Source organism: Mastomys coucha, unplaced genomic scaffold (assembly GCF_008632895.1).
Source record: "Mastomys coucha isolate ucsf_1 unplaced genomic scaffold, UCSF_Mcou_1 pScaffold11, whole genome shotgun sequence".
In the NCBI taxonomy this organism is placed as follows: domain Eukaryota; kingdom Metazoa; phylum Chordata; class Mammalia; order Rodentia; family Muridae; genus Mastomys; species Mastomys coucha.
Genome location: NW_022196893.1, coordinates 25,428,064 through 25,448,470, shown reverse-complemented (window position 1 = coordinate 25,448,470; position 20,407 = coordinate 25,428,064). Strand labels below are relative to the sequence as shown.

General features: G+C 41.6%; 1 long non-coding RNA gene across 2 annotated transcripts in view; it reads left to right on the top strand.

Annotated features, from left to right (window-relative positions):
* Nucleotides 1–2,536: 2,536 nt before the first annotated feature.
* The window catches only part of LOC116081875, a 38,939-nt gene continuing 21,068 nt past the window's right edge, over nucleotides 2,537–20,407 (top strand). The window contains exon 1 of one of the 2 annotated variants that reach the window (XR_004115062.1): nucleotides 2,537–2,625. This is a non-coding gene — a long non-coding RNA (uncharacterized LOC116081875). The remainder of the gene's footprint in view (nucleotides 2,626–20,407) is intronic. The other variant, XR_004115064.1, reaches the window with a different exon arrangement.

Genomic DNA, 20,407 nt, shown 5'->3' with positions numbered 1-20,407 from the left:
ACTGTGGGCAGACACGCCGCACTGTGGTGTATATAAGCAGTGCGGATTTTGGGCTCTCTCTCTTTTTCCCTCTGGGAGAAGGCAGTAAACGTCGTTGCAGAAGGAACCTAGTGTGTCCGCGTGTCTTCTTCCCGGCGAGACAACTGCGCAGGCTACAACACTGTCTCGGGCTCCTTCCGTTGTGACTTCTCTGCTGTGATGGACTGTGCTGCTGTCAAACTACAAATAACAATAAAACCACTCTTCTTAAAATGCTTCTGTAGAATTCAACTGCAGAAAATAAACAAGTAACTTGAACACTTGATCGAACTGTATTCATCTTGTTTATAGATTTGGAAAGATAACTTGCTGAAGGTATTTAATAAGAGAGGTGGGTTTTTTCTCTTTTTTTATTATTAGATATTTTCTTTATTTACATGTCATATGATTTCTCCTTTCCCAGATTCCCCTCAAAAAAAAAAAAACAAAAAACAAAAAACAAAAACCCAACCAACCAAACAAACAAACAAACAAAAAACCAACAAGAACAAACTTCTGTTACCTCCCCCCTCCTCCTGCTTGCCACCCCATCCTCTCCCACTTATTGTCCCTGGCATTCTCCTACACTGGGGCATAGAACCTTCACAGGGCCAAGGGTCTCTCCTCCCATTGATGATCGACTTTGCAATCCTCTACTATACACGTGCTGCCAGAGCAATCAGTCCCACCACGTATACTTCTTGGTTGGTGGTTGAGTCCTGGGAGCTCTGAGGGTACTAGTTAGTTCATATTGTTGTTCGTCCTAAGGGGCTGCAAACCCTTCAGCTCCTTTGGTCCTTTCTCTAACTCCTTCATTGGGGACCCTGTACTCAGTCCAATGGATGGCTGTGAGCCTCTACTTCTGTATTAGTCGGGTACTGTCAGAGCCTCTCAGGAGACAGCTATATCAGGCTAGATTCTCCTTTCTTCAGTCTCTGCTCCATAGTTAGTCTCTGCAACTCCTTCCGTGGGTGGGTATTTTGTTCCTCGTTCTAAGAAGGAATGAAACATCCACATTTTGGTCTTCCTTCTTCTTGAGATTTTTGAGGCGGGACCAGCTGGGCGGCAGGGACAGAATCCTCTCAGCCTGGCAGTAGATCTGCAACCCTCTCTGCCCCTTCCCTGCAAATGGAGAGCCTGCATTCAGGGAGTACTATAACCCAGGAGAGGTGGGTTTTCAACCTGTGCAGGTAGAAGTGGTGGGTTTTGAACTTGTGTAGGTAGAAGAGGTGGTTTTGAACCTGCATAGGTAGACTCCTAACCTAAGTGCTTCACTACCATGTGTTACTTTTTATGGTGCTTCTTGTCAATTTGAGTAACCATTATTTCTGAAACATTAGAATAACAATGTGATTTAAAGTTGTTGTAATCAAAATTATATTATTCATGTACCATTACATATTGCATATTCATAGTTTGAAAGTAGCTAGTTTCACCCATTGATATGTTCAGACTTTGTCTGTTTCTTTGTGAGGCTCCTTACCCACACAGCAAAGAAATGAACCCTTTATCTATTAGCTGTATGGCTCAGGCCTGAGTGGCTTCCATAGATTGTCCCTCTATTGCATGGTCCTTCTCAGTCTCAGCTTGTCAGTTACCATTTCTTCTTCCTGAAGCACATCTAATAGTGAAATAGTCCCTGAACGCTTAGGCTGAAACTGTCTTCCACTAGACAAATAAAACATCCCCTCCTCCCCTGCTCACAAGGCCACACTTAGTGGCCCAAAATCTAGTCACCCAACAGAAGGTCAATTACACATTCCAATAGAAGGCGAGTTTATGTTGCTTGTCAACCTTACTTGCTTTTGAGACTGGTACAAATATTTTGGAAATAATATGAATGCCCATTTGATAGAATGTACCAAAAATTTACTGTGTGAGTGTGTGTGCATGTACACAATTAAACACACCTGTGTAAGTGTGTCCAAGTAAAGACACGTGTGTAAAGTGTGTGTAGGTCAGACTGAGACAGTGCTTCTAATTGAATTTCATCCTTACAGGTAGCCTTGCTAACTAGTAGTCTCCTGGCATCTGCTCTCTGTCCTGCCCCAGTGCTGGGCTCGAAAGTGCATAGCAGTCACACCTAACTTTTATGTGGGTCCTGGGGATATGACATCAGGCCCTCATGTTGTGTAACAGACATTTCACCCTCTGAGCCATTTCTCCCCACCCAGACTCAGTTTTAAATCTCAGTCATTTCAGTTCCAAGAATATTTTAAAAATTAAAAAAATGGACAGATGACCAAATTATGGCTACCAAGTGGCTTGTTGCATCACAATAATGAAAGGAAATCTAACCATGTATATTTCTAATAAGAAATGAATTAAATAAGTTGTGGTAAAACAGTGAAATTCTATTTAGCAACTAAAATTATTTGTGTGTGCATGTGCCCATAAAATATTTTAAAATGAGAATTGATTTTACTAATATAGTGGCAATAATTATCACACTCATAGAACATATATCCTTTGTTACAATAGTGTGTGCATTCTAGAATGCTCTCTTCTGAGAGTCACAGCTGCCATCTCCATCAGAGGAGCTGTGAGAACTGGCCTGAGAACTCTGAGAGAGCATTGGCTGATGTGGAGAGCCGAGCCCCGCCGAGAGTGAGTGGTCTCCTAAACAAAGCCCTTATTTGGCTAAGCTTGCTGCCATTGGTTGCTTCCACATTTGGTGACCTATCCACTTTTGCCACGTGGCCCATTGGGATTGGCTAAGCTTGGGAGTACTTAACGGCCGAGGGTGGGCCAGAAGGTGGGGTTTAGAGGGCAGGAAGGCGGGGCTTAAGTAACGGCTCCCCGGAGGCAGGAGAAGCAGGAGAAGCAGGAGGGGGAAGACTGTTAAAGGTTCCTGAATAAACTGCTAAAAGGAAGAGCTCGGATCGCGTCTTTCTTGCTAGTCGAGGCAGACACGACAGGCTGACTATTGGTGCTCTATCCTAGAAGCAAGGGGTGGGGAGGGTCACTGGACTCCCATCTGTGACTCTGGAAGCTCCCCTCTCACTTCCTAGCCATTTGTAATTCTGTCCTAATTGCACATGGCCTCATAGTCCCAGGAGGTGTTAGAGGATAAGGACTACGAAGATCAACTGAAGGTAGTGCTCGCTCCACTGAACTATGAGGAAATCATTCTTTTGGGGGGTTTGAATATGCTTGGTACACTATTTGGAGATGTGGCCCTGTTGGAGTAGGTGTGTCACTGTGGGTATGGGCTTTAAGTCCTAGCTGCCGGGAAGTCAGTCTTCTACTAGCAGCCTTCAGATGAAGATGTAGAGCTCTCAGCTCTTCCTGCACCATGCCTGCCTGGATGCTGCCATTTTCCTGCCTTGATGATAATAGACTGAACCTCTGAACCTGTAAGCCAGCCCCAATGTTGTCCTTATAAGAGTTGCCTTGAGACCATTTGCTTGAAGGAGTTGCAGAGACAAAGTATGGAGCAGAGACAAAGTGTGAAGCAGAGACTGAAGGAAGGACGATCCAGAGACTGCCCCACCTGGGACTCTTTCCCATATACAATCACCAAACACAGACACTATTATGGATGCCAGCAAGTGCTGCCTAACAGGAGCCTGATATAGCTGTTTCCTGAGAGGTTCTGCCAGCGCCTGACTAATACAAAAGTAGAGGCTCACAGCCATTCATTGGACTGAACACAGGGTCCCCAATGAAGGAGCTAGAGAAAGGACCCAAGGAACTGAAGGGGTTTGCAGCCCCATAGGAGGAACAACAAAATGATCTAACCAGACCTCCCAGAACTCCCAGGGACTAAACCACCAAAAAAGAGTACACATGGTGGGACTCATGGCTTCAGCTGCATATGTAGTAGAGGATGGCCTAGTTGCTCATCAATGGGAGGAGAGGCCCTTGGTCCTGTGAAGGCTCTATGCCCCAGTGTAGGGGAATACCAGGGCCAGGAAGCAGGAGAGGGTGGGTTAGTGAGCAGGGGGAGGGGAGAGGAAGTAGAGTTCTTTTTTGTTGTTGTTGTTGTTTTGTTTTGTTTTGTTTGAGGGGAAACTGGGAAAGGGAATATCATTTGAAATGTAAATAAAGAAAATATATTTTAAAAAAAAGAGTTGCCTTGGTCATGGTGTCTGTTCACAGCAGTAAAACCCTAACTATGGCACCCACTGCAGTGGGTCTCTTCACCCATGCCTTGTGACTATAATAAACTCGTTCTTCCCCAAGTTAGACCTTGGAGAAATCTTACTTTGGTTTGTTGTTTGCATCCTGTAAGAAGTGATAGACATTTGTTTACATTTTTTTAGGCAGAGAGAGAATGCTTGCGATGTATAGCATAAAAAGTTTATTAAGATATATCTACACAGAAGATCGTCTGGGAAAATATATAACACATTTTATTCTAAACAAGAATTGTCTTATTAAGGTAATACATAGAGTTCTTTTGCTTATGTATTCCCTAGAGTAAACATGGGCACACAACAGGGATTGTACAATGTGAGACAGATTTCATTTTTCAAAAGCTGGAAGTCATGTGGGGATTTCTAATTGATGAGGTGGTTAATGTTCCATTATGTATAATTAAACAGTAACGTCGATTTTTCTTGGTGATTTATGAAGATATTTTGAAGACATTTCCTTTAAGGAGAGTCTTCAAAATTCTGAGTAAGAGCTATGTGGTTGCAATGAAGTATAATTACCATGGGATGACTATTTTAAAAAACCAAACCCAACTATTTATTGTTTGTGTGTGTGTATATGTGTGTGGGTACACATATGGTAAATAGCACGCGGGAGCCAGAGGCTAACTTTCAGGAGGCAGTTCTTTTCTTCCATCTTACAGGTTCTAGGGATCAAACTTAGGTCATGAGGCTGAGCTGCAAGCCCTTCCACCCATCTCACTGGCCCAGGATTGCTCTGAAATCACAGCAGAGATTCCAATAAATAAGTTTCCTATGTTTGTTAAAAGACATAGATTGCTTTCTTCTGATCATTGTTATTCCTCTCCATTGATTTGAGAGGAGTTTGCTGTCTGCCTGAGCTTGTGCTGCTCTGTGGATGTGTGTGTTGACAGTCCTCGGCTTCCCTGGGGTGCACTTTGTCTCTACTCCATGGCTTGGGGAGGCAAAATTTCCCTCTTCACTTAGAACTTTGATATTTCCTCCTTCATTTTTCCTTGATCTGTGTGTTTCTCACACATCCTCTGTTTTGTTTCTACAAATTTGCTTAATTTCCTAAGTTTGCCTTGTTACTGATTTCTGAGTGTTTTTGCATTAGGATGAAGAGAGATTTGATATAATTTCAATTTTGATGGAGTGTGCTCTGTGTACTTATTCTTTTGTTGTCAGACATGAAAACCAATGATTTTATCCAACGTAGAACTTGGCAGCTATATTGCCTCTGGAATCATGGGTAGATGTTTACATTTACTTCTCTGAGCTGCTTGAAGTTAAGCAATGTAGGGGCTGATATCCACTTGAGCAGAATGGCTTTTTGAGTTAGGTAATTCTTTCCCTTATTGGCCTCATGCCCTTGCCACACCACAGTGTGAGTATGTTTTTATTGAGGGGCCGTTTCTATTTCCTTGAGCTATAAATATATGTTTATGCTAGAACAACATTGCCTTAATTACAGTGGATTTGTTATATGTTTTAAAGTAAAAAGTGATGCTGTGGGGAGATGAATCAGTTAAGGGTGCTTGCTTTTCTTTCAAAGGATTTGAGTTTGGTTTCCAACACCATCCACACTGGGCACCATACAGCAGCCTATAACTCCAGCTCCAGGGGATCCAACATTTTCTTGTGGCCTTCATTGGCACCTGCACAAACCTGTATATGTACACATGTAAAGACAAAAGTAATTAAATAAATAGAGATTTTTTCCCCCACCTTTGCTCTTTATCAGGATTGTTTAGGCTGTTACAGATTCCTTGCTCTTCTACATGCATATCAGAGTCAGCTCATTTGTTTTTACTGAGGATTCCACTGAATTTGTAGGCCACTTGTATCTTAGTACCTATTATACTATCCAATCTAGGAGAAAGGAAAAAAATCTGTCATTTAAGTCTTCGATTTGTTACAATGATATGTTCTTAAAAATTTAGAATTTATCAAAATACACCCCTCTCTATTTTGTTCTTTTTGGCATTGCTATCTTTTCATATTGTTATAATTGTTGGAGTAGGTTACAGTTTGTTTTCTTCAGTTGAATAGGCTCTGTTGGTTTATTCAGCCCTGGCCTCATATCTCAGATGCTCTGTAAACAAGAGGCATCACATCTTCAAAAGAGTTGGTTCTCCTTGGAAAGCCAACCAGTCTAGTCCGGCCCTACTCTCCTGATGCTTCATTAACTTCCTCTTTAAGCCTAACCTGCTGCTTAATAGGCTTAAAAATTCAATCACTTTTTCAACTCTAAACTCATCTAAAACATTTACATACACCTCAGATTACTTTTAAGCAACCTTAGACTTACAACAACTGTCTTAAAGAATGAAAAGAAAAAAGAAGATTTAAAAAAAAAAAACTGACTATATGGTAGTCAGCTTATTCCTCACAGGCATGCATCAGAGGACAGGGTCACTGTCAGAAAATCCATGTAAAAGCCGGTGCGGTTCCTTGACTCCAAATATGCTTTTTGAGAGCACATCCCAGGGATGTTCTTCATACAGCCTACTGTTACTCAACACTGCACAGATGACCTCACGCTGCCATCTGAAAAATACAAATAAGAGCATTGGAACTGCGTCTATTTGACTTGCCTCAAGCAGCACGCAGCATGATACTGTGCATTTGGGCACTTAATAAATGCAAGTGGATGATATAATGCATTTGTTAATCACCAATCATCCTGAAACTTAATGATGTGCCCAGAGCTGATGGCTCTACCAAGAGTGTTCTTATTCAGTGTTGAATACTATTGAGAGGCCTCCATTTAAATACACACACACACACACACACACTCACACATTCACACACGCAGATGCGTGCACGCACACATGGAAAAATTTTAGCTTTCAAACAAAGAGGAGGGGCTTTTTGTCTTTACTAATTACATTTCTTTCGAATCTCAGAATACACATATCCTGCTTATTTTGTTTAGAGGAAAAAGTCATGTACGCAGAGACTTAACATCTAAAAAGAAAACATGCAGTTTTGCACATTTCAATCAAGTCAGGGATTGAATACTGGATACTTGGATAGAAGAAGCAGTAAAAGGTAAAATAGTCAAAGGATTGCCTTGACGTGTCAGCTCCAAAACATAGAGAAAAATACGCAAGGCTACCTCCTTCTAGTCCCCCACCACTCCTACCTCCAAGTCCTGACCCAGCACCGGTGGAGCTAGCTATGTTCTCTGAGAATGGACGAGCCTTTAGCTTTTGCAAATGGAAGTGCTGAAGGCATTACTGCACTCCGTCTAAAAGCTGATAAAAGGACCCAACTCAGGAGCATACGTTTCTTAGATGTCTCATCAAAACTCGGTATTATCAAAGAAGTTACGTGTGAGCTACCGAGGTATTTAAAAAGCTTTATAATCTAGTATACAGTCTATCAAGCTATAGACAGTCAGGATTGCTAACAGGTCTGAAAGGTTTTCCTGGAATGAATGTTAGTGGGTTTTGGAAACTTTACTTTGTTAGTTATGTTAAGGGAGTGGTGAGTGTCCTTTCATGGAGCGCGGACAGGCGCCTTTACCGCGTAATGATGTGCATCATGACGTGCATCCTGACGAGCGTCCCGGTCAGCATCATGACGTACGCTCTCTTTCGTCACTTCCGTGTTGCTGTATCTGTTTTGATAATATTATTACTTTGACTGAGGAGTTGTAAACCTGATCGAAGAGACAATAAGACATCTCTCAGATGGAAATCTGATCAGAAATTCCTGCCCAGAGGAAACAGGAAATGCTTGGATCAAATGTCCAGACTAAAAGTAGCATTGTTATCTGTCTTTTAGACACCTTTAATAGAGCATCTAAAGTCGCGAAACGGTCAGTATTCCCCAAACCCCGAAATAAAACATTTTAAGGCTACACATTCTGTTTGTTTGTGCTCTTCAAGACATAGCACGCTTTCCACTTTGCCATTTAAGTAATAAAAAACTGGAGGGAATGACCACAGCCTCGGGCCCCTTTGCAGAGGGAAACCCCTTCTCCAGCACTCCGAACTTTGCTTTCCTCCAGTCAAGCGTGTCAGAGCAGTTCGCCTCCCCGCTTCGGTGTGCTTGGTCCTCAGTGCCTCCTGGCCCTCCTTCACCCTGCCTTCCAGTTCCCGTGTTCTTCTCCTCGTGCCTGACGTTTACACCTCTTGTCAAATGTAGCTTTTAAATTAAATCTTGTTGAGTAAAACGAATGAAATCCTTTCATATTTACTTCCCCCACGTACATTTTTACACAAGTGGTAATTTGGAAAAACAAACCTATCATGATGCTTACACAATGTTGGCAAGAACTGGTTGGTTGTGTGTCTCTATGGCTGAGCGTTAGTTAGCTAGTGCTGAGAATTTCCTAAAGGTGGTACTCACAGGCTTGGAGTGGGAGGAGAAAGTGCCGTTTCTTCTATTCAATATTGCTAAAGGGAGAATGGGAACAGACCATGTTTTTTTGAAACGAAGGCACTTCCTCAGTCTTGGGAAACTCCAAATTCTCAATATAAAGTCAAATTCTACATCAGGTGTTCTCTCTGGGATCTTGAACATTCAAGGAAAACTAGCTATGCAAATGACCTGTCTTCCTCACAGTTTATCATGGAGATTGTCCAAATAGCTACCATTCTCCTCTATGTATATGTCATGAGTAATATATTATACTTTATTAGTTTCTTGTGGCTGCTATAACAAATTGTTAACAAACAAGATGACCTAATTAAGAAAAACACCATGAACTTTATTCTCTTCCATGTTTGGGGGTGTCAGCTCTGCATTCAGTTTCAATGGTCCGGACCACAGATGTCAGCAGGGCTAGGCTGCCTCCAGAGTCTCAAGATGTTGTGCTTACTGCCTCTTCTGCTCCTGGAGGCTACTGCGATTCCTTGGCTAATGGCTGCATAGCTCCAGTCCAAAAGTCCAGAGTCTTCAACTTGCTCTGGGACTGTGATCACACTGGCTTCTCTCTGAGTGCCTGTGTTAATTGTCTCTCTTCCCTTGAGATACAAACACAGTTGTACATGCCAGAATGGCTTTGATAGAGGTAGAAAAGACCTTTTACAAGGTTCAACATTCCTCCGTGGTAAAATCCTGGAAGGAACTAAGAATAGGAGGTTTATAGTGTGTGTGTGTGTGTGTGTGTGTGTGTGTGTGTGTGTGGTGTATTTACACATACGTATGTATATACGCACACTCACACATACATATAACAAATAGCCAACATTACACTGTACGTCACTTTTGTAGACTCTTGTGTTTTCTTTGCTGTGTGCCATGGCTGAGTCTGTGTTCCACAAGTACCCGAGGTTCACCGCAGCCATCTTCACAGGACTGTCTTCCTTGTTTGTGTATCAGGGGCCTCTGCAGCCATACTTACCTTCTAAGACTACACCTCATGGGGTGACCCTGTGGAGCCGAGGATTGTCTCCTAGGAGCACTGAGCATGTGGGAAGTAGCCATGCCACCGTGATCTATATAGCTGCACACTCTGCTTTTTGACTTCTAAGGCATCTTGAGTATTACTGGCCCTACTGAGAGGCTGCTCTGTGGGTACCATGCACACCCCTGGAACTTCAGAGTTCTAAGACTCAATAGCAGTACAATAGATAAGTGGTCTTAAGATTTGGTCTCTGTGCTGGCTTTGGGCTCTGAGCTACAAAATTGCTGGATGATTTTCAGTCTAGCTTTGTGCACTGAGGGTTGTAGCTGATCACATGGAAGGACCCTAATTTATGGATATTTCCTGACCTAGGCTCCTAGGTGTTTAGTTTATCCCAAGAGACACTTTCTCAAGAGCGTGCCTTCCTACTGTCCTCTGAATCAGACCCGTGACAACATGAGAGTCTCTCCACTGCTGTCTGTCTGCTGGAGGAACCACTGTCTACCACAGCCTGCAATGTCATTTGAGGGTTACAACGGCTTTGGCTTCATTGGATTTACTATTTGGAAACATCCTGGAAGGCCCCTCCTCCCTCAAGATGCTGATGGCTTACGCCATGTTTTCTTGCTTCTATGAGTTTTCATTCCCTTTCCCTTCATTCATGGACTCTGTGAAGTTTTCCTCCATGTCCGTCTCCAGGATAAAGTCTATTTCTAATTATTATGAATCTCTCCTCCACTGGCTTTCACAGAATCACTCTCTCATCTTCTATCTTACTCAGATATCTCACAGCTAAAACACCAAAAACAAAACCATCTACCATCCAGTCAGTCAGTGGGTAAACTGATAAGTACGTGTGCGCTTTCCCGTTTCTGTTGCTGTGATAAACACCAGGACCATAAGCAACTGGGGAAGAAAGGGTTTACCTCATCATGTGCTTCAGGTCACAATCTATCTCTGACGGAATTCAGGCCAGGATCTTGAGAAAGGAACCGAAGCAGAAACCACAGAGGAGTCCTGCTTACTGGCTCATTCAGCTAGCTTTCTTCTACAGCACAGACCTACCTGCCTAGGGACAATGCTGCCCACAGTGGGATGTACCCTCCCACACCAATCATTCTTTATTTCACTATCTGGCCTTTGGTAAGAGTGGTGTACTAGCTTGCTCAGTCAGCTTGCTTACACAGCCCTATTTGGTCTGAGGTTCCCCACTGCTGCCTCCTAGTCCTATAGTCCTCTGCTGGGACTATAGAAAGCCACTATGTTGCTAGACATTTTATATAAGAGATTGCAGGGCAAGCACTTAACCCACTAGGCCATCCCCTTCACCCATAAGGACACATCTTAAAAATAAGACAAGTCAATATGCACAGTGATTAGAGATGCTGAAACCATTATAGGAGGGTGCTCCGTAGATGACAGTTGTTCTCAGAGATAAGGTCAGCTTTGTCTCTGTGAGAGCCACGTAGCCCGTTAGGAGGACTCCCTTTCCAGTTTTTCTACAACCGTGCGGCCATTAGCTCGCCAGATGACTGCCAAAGAAACTAGCATTCAGACTACTATGGGTGGAAACCACCTTTAGAGGTTTTAAAATAAAGTATTAATTATATCTTGTCACTAACTGCTGCTCTAGAAGTTGCTTGCCGCCCTTGACCCTCATGGTAGCTAAATGCCAGTGGTAACCGTTGGCTATTGTCGACGTTTGGCTGCTTTTCCGGAACCCACCTTTATACTTCAGGGCTTCGCCAGCTTCTCTTTCACTTTACTTTCCCTCTTCTGGACAGCATCCCTGCGAAATGGATGATCCTCTGCTTCTTCCTTCTCTCCCACAGCTTGGTGTTATGTGAGAACACATTCATTTCTTCACTGCCCGCTTGGCATATGGACCATATATTGTTTTCCTCTTGGACTGTCTGGAAATCTAACTGCCTTCTTTTTCACAAAAGCCAATGATGACAGCCTGGCCTCATGCCAAGATCTTGCTTTTCTTTCTTTTTGCCTGGTTATTAACTGTAAAGAATCTATCACATGTAGTTCATTAGGCAAATGTTATCAACTAAAAAGAGTTAAAGCTGTGAAAAAAAATATTTTTTTCAGGGTAACAGAAAAGACTCCGCTCACTGGCTAAAACAGAACAAAATGAACTGTCCTGACTGGTAGATCGAGACCATGGACAGGGCAATGCTTGTAACAGGACGGAGCTAAGAGCAAGGGGGAGGGGCCTTTCACTTCATGATGCTTTTCATGTTTAGGACACAGTCAGTGGTGGATTAGACATTTTCATAAAAGTCACAATCGATGAGCCCAAGACTTAAGAAAATTAAGTTGTTTGTCTAAGAGAACATTTAGAACAGAGACATATAGTAACAGGAGGGGCTCACACCCTGGTCCTTGACTCTGCAGCCACAGAGAGAGGGGGGAGATATTCAGGCTTCATCTAGTCTCAGAATGTCCCATTCTCTTTTTGTGAACAGAAAAATTATCTTTCTCTAGTCCAAATTATTGCTGAAGTGCACCTACTTTCCTGTGGGATGTGGGTGGCTTTGGGGCTTTTATATCTGTCCTTATTAGAAGGGACTTATTACAATTACTTCAACTCAGACACTTTGAAAGGGCCAGAGGACACTGAGAACTTAGTCAAGTTTAATAGGAAACAGAGATTTGCCTCCGAGGGTGTTTTGCTCCGTTACTGGAAGACAATGGAGGAGAGCATGTGGGTTGTAAGAGAACCCAAGATAATTTTAGACCACTCTATATTTTGGTAAAAGCCAGACAAGAAATACAGGATGAAAGTAAGTCCAGGCCAAGGAGAGACAATGATGCCATGGTTTAATTTCTTTCCTGCCTTATCCAATTCTTCTTTTTATTAATTCTACTAGGTCCTCAGAAAGTTTTTTTGCCTGAAGCTATGGTTACATGCATGGCGGAACACTTCTGTTCATGCCAGTTAATGGGAAGATCTGTTGTGGTTAAGATTGACAGGGGTGAGCCGAGGTGCGTGGGAGGCAGAGGCAAGAGCTGCTCCTTGGCTTTGTTCTGTCGTTAATGGGGAACAGACATCAAAACACCTCCCGAAATGCTCATTTACCTCAATCAGATTACGTTCGGCATTACAGCACCCTTTACCCTGCCTTTATCCCAGGAGTATGAATGAGACTCTTTGAAGAAGCCACCAGCATTCTTACAACACCCCTTTCTCTTCGAAGACTCATCTGAACTGAAGTGTGCTCCGGCTGGTACACATGTGTCTGTAGGGTTTTGACCATTATTTCAGTTTGCCTGAATGTTAGCTACGCCTTCTATCTAGCAAGAGAGAATTCTTTATGACAACAGCTTTTACCTAGTGTTGAAGTACAATGAAGGGGTTCCACGTTCCATTTTAATTTAATAACTCACATCCTTTAAAACATGAACATTTACTTAAAAGTGCCTTTCTTCCTTGTTTACTGTGTTTTGCTACATAGAACCTCCCCTTGACCAATGATATTTACTCAACGAAAGGCCATTTTAAGGATTAGAGATAAAGCAAACTAAAGAATGTGATATGAGGAGCTGAGTATATGGTTCAGTGGGAGAGACGCTTGCCATGCCATATATATATGAATTAGAGTGAACTTGAGTTCCAATCTCCCAATCCTACATAAAAGCCAGATGTTGTAGCATCTGTCACCCCAGAGCTGTTGTGGGAAGATGAAAGGAAACCCAGAGAATCTGCAGGAGCCCTGGGCCAGCTCGTGTGGCATTTACAGCAGAAAACAACAAGCAGACACTGACTCTGGGATAATGGCAACACTGCTTATTGGCCTTAGACCTGCATGTGTACCCAAATTCACACACAAATGGTCACACATACATGTAGTATACATACACAAGGATACAGTAAACATTTATAATTTTTACTAGATAATGTTTTCAAACTGTAGAAAGATTTTAAAATGTTAAATTGTAGAGTAAGATGTTCTCTAATTACATGGTGGGCCAGACTATGACTCAGTAAGTTCCAATTTGTGACATGAGCCAATAATGGACCATCAGAGAGACTATAATCTGTAGACAAATAGCCGAAATGATTTGTTTGGGTGAATCCAGCCCATATTTTTCCATTTTGTAAGTTTGCTTAACTTGATTGTAAATACTGCTTTCCGGGCATTTACTGGAATCATATATATTAAGTTTATAGGTGGTTATTTGCATAGGAGGCCTGCTGCTTAGTTTGAGGTATTTCAACTTTAAGATGTACAATTCTCATTGTTCTTCTAAGGCAAAGCGAGTGATTGACAGATCCAAGGACTGCCAGGCAACAATTTAAAATCTATCTGATTTTAGAAAAGTCTTCATGCTCTGTCCTGAGTCAGTCTCCTGGCCCGTGTTCCGGGTTCCCTTTCACCACTGACTTGAGCATTTATATGCAGTTTAAGTCGGTTCAAAGTGACTGCGGGTGGCGGGTGGCGGGAGGCTTCAGGCTGGTAGGTGGAGATTACAATTAAGTTCTTGTTTTCCGTACAGAAAGGGCCAATTGTGGAGTGCATCTAGAAGAGCCTGGTTATGTATGAGGCTGATGCCCTCGGATTGGCTGGGTTGCCTTGGAAGGCCTAGAGAGAGTGTAATGTATGTCTTACTAACTTTTTTTTTTTTTAAAGAAAAAAGGTATTTCAAAAATTGTCAAAAAACGAGAGGCTGAAATTCTCATTTCTTTTCCAGAGATGTTTATTTTAAGATTGACAGTATAAGTCATGATGCATTAAAAACAGCAGAAGACACTCCAGACTGTGGAGATCGGGTCGGCAGCGACTTTATTCAATTCAGAGTCAGGCTAACTTATTAAATCATAATTTCCAATGTAAGTTTTTAGACTTTTTAAAAGTTTTGGCAGTCAGCACTCTAAGAACAAAATAGCTCACGGGTGCACAGAATACTTTACTAAGTAAAAATATTATACTTGCTACAGTTGAACGTAGAATTGGTTTAAAAATATAATCAAACAATCTTAAAAGTTGTTAGTTTTTTTTTTGCAAGGCCTTTAACTTTTTAGAACTTGACTCAGCTTTAGTCTGGATCCTCCTTGAACTCTTGCAGGAAAGATGTGAAATAGAGCAAGAAGGGACCAGTGGGCAGAAGCATAGTGGTAGAAATCCACAGCGGATCATCACCAAGGCCACAAAGCATGATGGTAGAAATCCACAGCGGATCATCACCAAGGCTGCAAACATCCAAGAAGTCTAACGAAGCGGCAGGCGGTGAAGAACACAGACAAGTCCCGCACCACGAAGCTGAATAAAGCTCACATTGCATCTGGCAACTTGGAATTCATTGGTGACCTTCCTGAAAGTGCGCTTTGAGTGGAATGTTTTGGTTGGAAACAGATTGCTGAGGCTGGAAGAGAAAATGCAAATTGGAAAATTAGAGACAAACGAGCAGGTTAACGTTTGTTAAGTCCTGATGGGGAGTAGGGGAGCAGGATGGGAGAGGAAATTACAGGGAGAAGGGAGAACATGGAGGAAGAAAGGTAATTGAGAATGTTTACACAGAGAGGCTCAGCCATGGTGTGTGTGTGGGCGGGTGGGGAGGCTGATAAGGTGAGGGAGTAGTGATGTATAACACTGGATGTATGTGTGGCATCTTCGTGACTCAGTGTCCAGTCACGCTCGGAAGCACCTATTTGAATTCTGTTTAAAAAGAGTTTCATAACACTACGAAGCTCTGTTTCTCATATTGACTCATGGGCCACAAGATGGCTCGGCATGATCTGTAAAATACTTCCGGTGAAGCCTTCGGATCTTTGTTACATCGCCAGAAACCACAGGCGAAGCAGCCTCCTAAGGGTTGTTCTCTGATGTCCATATGAGCACCGTGGCATACACATTCGCCATAGACACAGGAACATCGCAGACACACACGCACACACACACACAAATACAAATAAATAAAAGGAATTTACAGTGCATGCTCCTGACTTTGGTGAGGTAACAAGGGCAATAAAGGAGCTGTTATTTAATTCATTTTCATAACCTTTGAATCCTAATTTGCTTTTGGAACACTTGTATAATTGTAGGCATGCATTGCTTAAATCTATTATTTTCTTGTGGTTTATATTCTCCTTTCTGACTTTCCCTTTCCCTACACTTAGGTAAGTCTTTTCATTCTACCTTTTATTTTTATTATTTTTTTTCAAAGATCAACGACTTTTTAATGAATAATTGTGGTTAAAAGTACTGTTAGATAGGCAGATATAAAACACACATTACAAAATAAAGAAACCAATTCCTTTTTTTTTCCTCCTATGAATACAGTTTTGTGTATGTGCGTGTGATGTGGGACTGCGACTTGAACTTATGACCTTAAACACACTCTGCTTCTAAGTTGCATCCCCAGACCCATAAGTACTTCTGTTTAAAAAAATAATTTAATTTTGGATACATTCATGCATAAGAACAGTTTTCACATTGTTTTCAACTCCTCTCTTCCCCCAGTTCCTCCCATATGTGACCCTCTACCTCTTAAATTTATGACAACTTCTCTAATTAGTATTGTTACATATACACACATACACAATTACAAAAAAAATGGCGAGAAGATGGAGGGTGAGATGCACAGCCTTTCACAGCAATAGGATACACGTCTCACTGAACCCATTTAGTGTTGTTTGTGTGGACGTGTTTTGGGCTGACAACTTGGGATTGAATAACCTATCGGGGGTTCATCCCTTCGGAATACAAATTCTCCCTTTCTTAGCAGCCATTGCTATCACTTATACTTCTTCATGTGGAGGTGGCGTCTTCTGAGATTTCCCCCATTCTCATTGCCATGTCAGCTGGTTTTGTCACTTGTTCACATAGCCACAGTGTTGAGATCTCATGGGCGCAGCTTCCCTGTCATATAGAAAAGATGCAGTCTTGCCCCAGGTGCTCTGACCCTCTTGCTCTCCCCACCTCCTCTTTCATGGTGTTCCTAGAGCCTTGGATATATGTAGCGGTTCTATTGTAGATACATACACCAGTTGGGATTGGTTGCCCCATAGCTAATTACTTTCTGTATTTTTACCAGTGTGGATTCCTGAGATTCTCTCCATCTGCTGCAAAATAAGTATTGTTGGTGAGGGATGGAAGCCAGCTACACTGAGTCATGGCTATAAAGATAGGTATTTAGAATACAGTTGGGAATGACACTGGTTTAGGAAAGTGGCAGTTGTAGGACCTCCTCTTCCATCTGTGACCTCATGAGCCATGACTAGCTGGCTAGATATACAGGACCAGGCATCAATTCTCTCCCAGTGAATGGGTTCTGAGCCCACTTAGATGGCTGTTCCCAAGATATAGGTGCCAGTATTGCACTATAAACATTATCTTTCTGGGATGGTCATTGCTGTCGGTTGTAAGTCGTATAGCTAACAGTGGAAATTAGGAAAGTTAAAGGGACTATGGCAGGTAAGCTCTAGAGATGGGGACAGTAAGACACAGGGAGCACAAATGAGAAAATGGGGTGCCTTTAATGGACATGGAGGAAGAGAAGGCAATATAGAGGCGCATGAGGGAAGAGGGATAAATAGCACTGAGGATGTTTGAGAAAGCCACAGGGAAACACAATACTTTGTTGTAGATACAGTTAAGGTTGATGAGAACGAAGGTAGAGAAAATTATTAAATGACCAATTTCAATTTCATATATAAAGTATCTCTTTAACAACTGTACTTAGGCCCTGCAATTATTTCATAAATAAAGGTTATTTTTATCAGCAAAATAAGTGGAGTAATGGTTCATAGCCTTCCTAGTACTGTGATTCTTGAATACAGTTCCTCATGTTTTGAGAACCAGCCACCGTAAATTTATTTTCATTGCTATCTCATAACTATAACTTTGCTACTGTTATGACTCATACTATAAATATCTGATATATGCAGGCTATCTCACACATGATCTTCATGAAAGGGCCTTTTGACTACAAAGGGGTCATGACTCCATAGGTTGAGAACCCCTAATGCAGAAATCCTCACTGGCAGATTAAGAATGCTTCAGGAGGTGGCATTCACATGGCACACATGCACATCTATGCTAGAATCAGCAAAAATAATATAAAAATAAACAATAAATATAATATTTAATATAATATTAAACATAATATTTAATAATATTCTTAATATAAAATAAATACTTCATTTAATAAAATGAATTCTTACATTTAAAGTCCATGAGCATATTCTATGGCCCCTTTATATGCTTTAACCATTATTAGTGTGAAAGTCTATGCTTGGTGTACCTCACATAATGGAACTCGTCTATCCAAGTTTTTCCCTAAATTACATTTTCATGGTTTAATATAGAAAATATGATTCACTTAGAAGTATTGTATTCTGGGAGAATATAAGAGCCTGAGATAGTGGAATCAAGGCAAACACCTATGCATAATGAAAGAAAATATTGACTGCCTCTAGAATGTCAAATGCTGTAGTAGCTGGGCATGGTACTAGAAACAGGCTGGTATGTAACTGTCCCAACTCCTCTCTCCTGCAAGCCTCCACATCAGCAACTAAGGGTTCTTTACTTCTTGCTTTAGCTTAATCTCATCCCAGGCTCTGAGACTAATCCAGGCCTATGCTAAGCAAGTCTTTAAGAGCTTTATGTGATGTAGCTGTGCCATAACATGTGGGTTCTGGGTTTGGGAGCTGGAGTTTTGGTTTCAGGTCCCAGCTCTATCATTTGCTATCGTATCTATCATAGCAGGAAGGACAGGACATGCGGTGGTTTCCTTTCAGCTTGCAGCTGTGAGTTTCCTCATCTACAAGTTAGGGTCATGACATAACACATGAATGATCATATTCTGTATTCATATATAGCATCCCATTAATTCCTCAACACCACATTCTGCAGATGAGAATCTGGGCATTGCCCATACCCTCTATCACTCATGGAAATACAAGCCAGGGGCCTTGATGACTTGCCCAGAATTCATAGTTAATGACAGAAAGAAATCCAGATGTTTCTGTCATAAACATTAGCTATAATTTTTATATTTTGAATCCCCTACATACCAAGGATTTTATGTGTGAAGGATTTTGCCTTATGACCTCAGCTTTTCTCATAGTCGAATTAGAGCTACTAACCTTATCTAAATCGACTGAGGCTTAGAATTTAGGTTAGTTGTCTGTATTTAGAGGTCTGCTAATACCCGAGAGCCACATTTTCTGCAGCACACAGTTTGTCTCTTTTAAGGGACAATGTTTTGAATGTCATCAATAGAAGTAAAACTTGGGAAACATAAGTGAATTCTACACGCTTTCTGTCTGAGCACTGTCTGTCATTAATGAACGAGTGTCTTTCATCTCATTTAGAATTAATCTCTTACAAACTCTACAGGAATACAGTTAGGTAGGCAGATTCTAGCCAACTATATTTCATAAACCCATGGTTTTACTGTTTTCAACATCAATGTATAAAATCATATTTACTCTGGCAAGTTGGCTTGGTGGATGAAGGTGCCTGCCTGCTGCATGCCTCTGGTGACCCACGTTAGAACATGGGAACAGAGAGAGAGAAAGAGAGAGAGAGAGAGAGAGAGAGAGAGAGAGAGAGAGAGAGAGAGAGAGAGAGAGAGAGACAAAGTTGTTCTTTAACATCCACAACATGCCACGTGCCTCCCCCCACACATACAATTTTTTTAAAAGATTTATTTATTTATTTTATGTGTATGAGTGCACTGTAGCTGTACAGATGGCCATGAGTCATCATGTGGTTGCTAGGAATTGAACTTGGGACAGCCCTGCTCACTCCGGTGTAATTCACTGTAGCTGTCTTCAGATGCACCAGAAGAGGGCATCAGATCTCATTACAGGTGGTTGTGAGCCACCATGTGGTTGCTGGGATCCAAACTCAGGACCTGTGGAATAGCAGTCAGTGCTCTTACCCGCTGAGCCATCTCGCCAGCCCCGTAATTTTTTAAAAAGATCATATTTGATTATTTTTACCTGAAAGCATGGCTGCACAATGAGAAGTGGAATTAAAGTTAATATTACATCAATAAAGCCATGCAATTTAAGGCTGTATTTTTGTCATTATAGAACATGTATTAAAACCCAGCAATTTTAGTCATATAAAGTTATTTCTGTGATTCTGGGAGTCATTGACTTGAGCACGATCTAAAGAAATTTGAAAAATCGACTTCCAAATGAAGGGATGACTTTAAATGGTGTAATTAGTAGATTGTTAATTTCAATCGCTTTCCAAGGAAGGATTCCAGAGGATACTAGAGGAAAATGTTATCTCAGTGAAGCCCATTCATTCCCCCAGGATATGAGAACAAGCATCAATTCTTTTAGAATATTAGGTTTGGTTGCCCAATTTTCATTTTTTCCTATAATTTCAGCTAAGTATAAATCTAAGAAGTATTTGCAATTTTAAGATTTTATAATTATAAGGCTGTATGCAAAATTATAAGAGATTCAAAATAAGTGGGTAAGATAAACACATTTCCTTTGGAATATTGGGGGTGGGGGATTGTTCTATGGTTTATGCCAAATTTGTAGTGGTTGCTCTTAATGTTTGACCATATATTTTTATACAAATGCTTCTTTTCAGAAATTCATTTCGACACTGGCATAGCTTTTTTGACCCACTTGGCTGGATTTAGTGAGACTTCTAAGAGTTAAATCGACATGCATTAATGCAAAAGTTTCAATGCTTAGCTTCTTTCTATAGGGTGCTGCAGGATGTGTTTCCATATATCCTCACAGTTTTCTGTGCACTTGATCAGAAGGCAGTATATCGCAAAGAACTAAGAAGAACTCTGCCCACTTGAAATCAGTTACGTTCCGAATATTCATTAAGTAAGGCAGGCTACACAGTTGCTCAGAGGATGCTCACCCTCTGCAGGTGGAGCAGGGTGAGAAATGTCACCAGAGGTCAAGTTTCATGGGGGTGGG